Raw genomic sequence first — 6,000 nt, forward strand, 5'->3', positions numbered from 1 at the left:
TAATTCAGCACTTTACAGGTTGTTAGAGAGTTAGCTGGGGGCAGTCACTTAATTTCATTCTAAAGTACAGATAGAGGAGTTTTTTCCCCCGTTTGTTTTGGTAATTCATTCTTTCTGCTTCCTTTGTGTCGGTGGTTTATAAATGCAAGACAGTTGTTTAGGCTGAAGGGTTTAATCTGTATGAAGCCTGCATGCAGTATAATCATTTAGAAAGCAGGGTCATCTTTTAAGTGAAATAAAAGTGTCACCATAGCTGCCTGTCATAAAAAGTGGTCACCAAATTACTTTGCAAGAAATTCTAAAATTATTTCTGGGGGTAAATGTTAACCAGAATTTGGAGATTATATCTATAACATTATAATTAAACACAGCAGCAAACGTGAAGAGAATCTCTCAAATTGGCGTAACATTTTCTCCCATTCTTTTTACTCTCAGTCTTTTCCTTCCACCTTTAAAGAGGTTGAGAGGAGCAAAGTTAGATCTCAAGTTGGGTGTTCCCATCTTCCCCCATTTATTTGATTTTTTTTTTTTTTTGCTTTGGTTCATTACTATTAAATATACGCCCTCCCCCCCAAAAGTTTTTAGGTCTATAATGATCCTTTCCTTAAAAGATCATTATAGACCTTTCAGTTGCTTTCCTTAAAAGCAACTGAAAGTTGCTTTTCAGTGGTTGGATGTGAAATAGTATCCTCTTCCTAGGAGTTCCCTGCCAATGTATATCAATATCATTTTTTTCCCTTGCTAAGATTATGTTTGCTTTTTAAATATTTTAAACCTCTATTAGAACATGGTATGATACTACAGATAGCCTTTGTGTCTCTTTGGTTCAGTGTTTCTCAAACTGTTTGGGTCTTGAAATGAATTAAGTGGGTCCAGCCAACATTTTTTTTTTTAATGAAGCAGAACAGGAAACAAAAGTATATTGAAGACATCAGGGAAATAGTATTTGTATGTAAAGCTTTTGCTAGCCATAGGGATATATTTGTACTAGGTTGTGAAGTAAAATATATTTCTTACTGTGAGTTGTAATCAAAATGATTTGAAAAATACTGTTGTAGATACAACTTCTGTATATGTGTTTTGGAGTTGGTCTGGTATCTTAACACAGATACTGGACTCTTTAAATACATTGTTTCTACTTCTCTTTACTAAGCATCTCCAAATTGCTGGGCTTATTTTTAAAAATTCTTGTCTTTTCAGCAGTTTGCATCTTCCTCAAACTGAGAATTTATTGCCATATACTCTTTGATTTTATACCGTAGCATGGATGAGTCATGCTTAATCATTGTGTTTTAGAGAAGACTGTCATGGAGCTCTGATGGCCAGAAACCCAGTAGTATGACCATTCATCTCAGTACCATGCCTTAAGCAGTTAGTTTTTGAGATCACTGGGATGATTCAGAGGAGTTGCAGGGAAAGCCACAATGTGGGTACTACTTCTGGCTCTGCCGCTTAATAGTCATGGGATCTTAGGCAAAGAAATCACCTCTCTGAACTTTAGTTTTCTTATGTGATTTTAGGAAATGCTGATGCCAGTGCTGTCAGTTAAATGGCTAGTGAGTGTGAAAATAACTTAAAAATCTGGAAGCAGACACATGTGATCATCTCCTTTCTATTTTGTTAGGTAAGTTTATTCATCCCTTAGGAAAGCCACAAGTTGCTGGTCACGGAAAATGATCCCATAAAATTCATTTTACCTTGTAAAGTATAATATAGTCAAGGATGTTAGGCTGAATCATAATAAAAATAGGTAACACTGACTGATAGCTTTCCAAGTGCCAGGCTTGGTGCTTACATTAACCCTGTGAAGCCAGGTACTGCTAGTTACTGTCTTATACATTGCAAAATTGGAATTAGATTAATTTATCCATGGTCATACATCTGGGAAATGTCAAAATCTGGCTTTGAACCAATTCTGATTCTAGAACTCAGACTTACTGCTACTTCTCTATGACAGTGACATTAATAAAGTATAGGTGTTTGGTATCATCGCAGATTCTGTGCCCTTGGGTCATAGCCTTGTTTGTTCTTTGTGGTCTTCTTCATTGCTTCAACTGCTGGCATCTTGGTTCAGAGGGCGAAAACAAAGTAACCTGGTTAGACACCACTTCCTGACCAAGATAGGTAATGACACAAATCCTCAAGCTCTGGGTTTTAACGTTGCTATAGCTACAGAAATTCAAAAGAAATATTTTCTTTAATTTGGGGAGCACGTATGTTAGAGAGGCAGAAAGTAGCAACTTCACATTTTTGGTGGATTTTTTTTTTTTTTTAACTGACTTTTTGAGGTAAAGACTTAATGAAAGTAATTTTTTAACCTCAATTACCTGGTATGCCCATTTCAGACAGACTATAAAATGAAATCACCTAGACCAGGGCTCCCCAACCTTTCTGGCACCAGGGACCGGTTTCGTGGCAGACAGTTTTTCCATGGACCGGAGCGGGTAGGGGGTTCAGGCGGTAGGTAATTCAAGCGAAGGGTAGCAGCACATGAAGCTTCCCTAGCTCGCTGGCTCGCCGCTCACTTCCTGCTGTGTGGCCCGGTTCCTAACAGCAGGGGGTTGGGAACCCCTGACCTAGGATCACAATTTAGTTCATATATAATATTAACAGTAGTTATTCCTGTTTGGTAGGTTGGTGGATCATTTCTTTGTCGTCTACTTTTACAGACTTTTAAATGAGAGTATTACTTTGAATTGGGATAAAGAAAACAACTCTTTTTTCTTTAATGTAAAAACATGCCCTTCAAAATCTTACCTGATGACACCACTCAGACCTTTATCTCCAGGTTGTACTTATTTTTGGACATTGGTTTATTTACACCACTGACTAGAGAACCATGTCTTGACTTTAGATGCCAAGGACAGTTCTTGCTGAACTCTTTAGTCTTCTTTTAAATGGCACATAAAACATGGAAGAAATTTTATGTTGGGCTTATGGATGTGACCCATCCTAACGAACAAACGTTTTTCTTCCTATCCTGTTCTATAGGTTTTCTTTGCTATATTTAAATACCTTACTGTTGTGTTTTAAATGCATTACTTTCAATACTGCTGACTTAGTTAATATTTTAAAGTTTGTGTTTCCTTCCTAGTTTAATGTCTATATGCCAAGATTCTGGGTCTGCTTCATTGCTCAAGGTAAGGAAATGCAGGGCTCTGCCCGTGCTATGGAAGGTAGAAATAACTGGCTCAATCAATCCTGCCTTGCTTTTTATTCCTCCCTTCAACAAATCAGGTTAAATGTTATGGCTTATATTTCACTGGTTATTGCTTCTGGGCTCAAAATTCTGCTATTTGTTTGTATTTTGTTACTGAGAGTATTTACACAAAGAACACACATCCTGTTATTTCCCATATCTTACGCCACGAAGTCCCTCCTGCATGAAGTAAATTAGAAAGAATCAGTCTCACAAAGATATTAATTGCCCTGGTTTTATTTTCATTCTGTGGTATCTGTATCATTCAAACTACTTTCTTATTACTATGGTCCTGAGGTAAAACCCAAGTTTTTGAATAGAGAAACAATAACTGGATTTGTATTGTATTGAACACTTGAGCAAATAAACTTTGCTTTATGCCATCTTGTAATCTTTATTAAAAGAGGCTCAGAAAAATAGCACATTCAAACTTCCTTTGTTCATATGCTGTAAGACCTCTACACTTCCAGATGGTCTATAAAGATAGTTATGTGAAATATCCATAGTTGAAATACAAACACTTTTTCATTGTGCAAATACTGAAACCTGTTTCGTTAAAATACAGTTTGTTTCTAATCACATCAGTTATGTTTTACAATTAATGAAAGATTTCAAAAAATACAAAGTTATACCAATTTGATCTTAATCTGCCCCGGTATTCCTGCCTCTCTTATAAAGTGGCTGAAGAAAGATTAGGCAAATTTTTAGTTCTTCTGGGGCTCTTCTAAGTTTAAATGCATTCTTATTTGGTATTAAAAAGTATAACATAGCTATTTCCCCCCATTTAATATAAAAAGCATCCATCTATTTGAAAGAGTTGTTCTCAGCCCACCCTTGGTTAAGGTTAATTAATATACTTCTTATTGAATGGTTATTCTAGATTTAACCAGGAAGCAACTGATCACTTTTCTGTTCTGTGTTTATCCTGTCCTTCCTGTCACTCCCTACTGAATATGTGCTTGGTTTCTTATTTTAGTTTGTCTTTTATTTTAGCTTTCCTATTATACCTATTTTAGGTGTAATATAGCCAAATTTCTGTTTCTGGACCTTAAATTAATGACTGAGCTTCAAATAATCTTGAGAAAATGTGAATAGTTACCTTCATTTTAATAGCAAAGTTTTAAATGTGCACTTCAAAAATGCAGTCAGACTTGCTGAAATTATAACTAGACTTGCTAAGGCAGTTAATGTTGCTCTGAGGCTAAACAAGCAACTACATACTCTGTTGAAAGCGAAAATGTTAGAGAAATTAAGAACTGAAGAATAAAAATCCTTGTATGTTTCTATTTTTTGATAACCTTTGCTCTTGGAAAATTGGGGTTAGTATCCCCTTCACATTCATGGTCTGGGATTTGGGCCTGGAGAGACTAGTGATTTTCCTCTGCGTTGAGTGTCTTTGTTTACATGAAATAACAAGGACTGCTCTGCATGCATGTGAGGAAGCGATACAAATATTTTTGAACTAATGCATTAGTGAAAATGAAAGAAAAATGGCAAAAACGCAAGACATAAAATTAACATTTTCTGAGATACTTCAAAGTTGAAAGCACAGAGCAACCATGGGTATAGAATTTAGATAGTGATTCATAATTATAACCCCTGGTGATTGAATTTTGGTGGAACAAAGACAGTATTGCATTCTGGGGCATTAAACTGAATAAAAAGGGAGAGTTACAAAATGCTTCTTAATGGTTAACCAAGTAAAGAAATAGGAATAAGCGTGTGAAAATATTTTAAGGAAGGATTTACATAACCTTAAGTCCATGTTTCTGACCCTCAGATACGGTCTTTCCAGCCTACACACTACTTGACCACAGTTGTGGTTTTCTAAATAGCTTGTGGGCAGTTCAGACTGTAGTTAGGCCAGACTGTTGTGGATGGGAAGTGGACTGCATTTTATCTGCCCTACTCCATTCCTAAAAAATGTTTTTCTGTATACAGAGACTCAGAGATTACAAGCAGTTCTCTTGTAAATAATAATTAAGCCTGTTTAGAACTAGGAGTACAATGAAAACTACTGTGAACGTCTTAGTTAAAATGTTTTCTTATGCAGATGCAATGGACTGGATGACAAGACACCTGGTGAACTGCCTCAGAACTAAAGGGTGGATAGGAAAAAAGAATAGGAAACTGAGTGACTGTGTGTATACAGTGGCTATGTTTTCATTAGCTTATGCTAACTTCATTAAATAGCCTTCCTTCCAATACTTAGACTCTAAACCTTTTAAGGGTAAGTTTGTCCTTAGTAATCAAATAGAGCCTCAGATGATGTCACCCACAGAAAAGTGGAAAAACACTCCCTTACTGATGGTATAGAGCTTTCTGTAACTTTGCCAGAAAGCATTCTGGGTTAAATCATGTCAAGAAATGTGGGGTAGTAAGTATTGCAAATCTGTACGAGGGTAAGTTAATTAGAATTCTTTTTCCTCATTCAGATAGAAGTTTCTGGGTCATTTCAGGAACACTACTGCCAGTTGCTCAGGGAGTATCCTCCCCTCATTTTCTTTCAGGAAGCATATGAATACAGTACATTGTAGTAGCAATGTGTGAAGAATCAAGCCTGAAGACACTTGGACAATGTCTGAAGTACCACCATAGGATGGACATTCTTGTGGTTTATAAAATGGGAAGAGAGGTTTTTCTGTTTATGCAAAGGATGGACTTCTTAGCAAATAAATCATCCTGCTACTTCCCCAAGAAAATTCAATAATGAAATTGGGGGGTGTCCATGATTTTGTATGAAGGAAAAAAACTAAGGAATATTACATTTTAGCCTCCAAGTGGAGAAAACAAGCACCAAG

At 36.3% G+C, this 6,000-nt stretch overlaps 1 long non-coding RNA gene across 1 annotated transcript; it reads left to right on the top strand.

Annotated features, from left to right (window-relative positions):
- Positions 1-1,195: 1,195 nt before the first annotated feature.
- LOC307187942 lies at positions 1,196-5,763 on the top strand. Its single transcript, XR_013828763.1, has 3 exons — positions 1,196-1,624; positions 3,095-3,140; positions 5,710-5,763. It is a non-coding gene; the product is annotated as an uncharacterized lncRNA (long non-coding RNA).
- The last annotated feature ends 237 nt before the right edge of the window (positions 5,764-6,000 follow it).

The sequence above is a fragment of the Stenella coeruleoalba genome (assembly GCF_951394435.1).
Source record: "Stenella coeruleoalba genome assembly, chromosome: 6".
Classification (NCBI taxonomy): domain Eukaryota; kingdom Metazoa; phylum Chordata; class Mammalia; order Artiodactyla; family Delphinidae; genus Stenella; species Stenella coeruleoalba.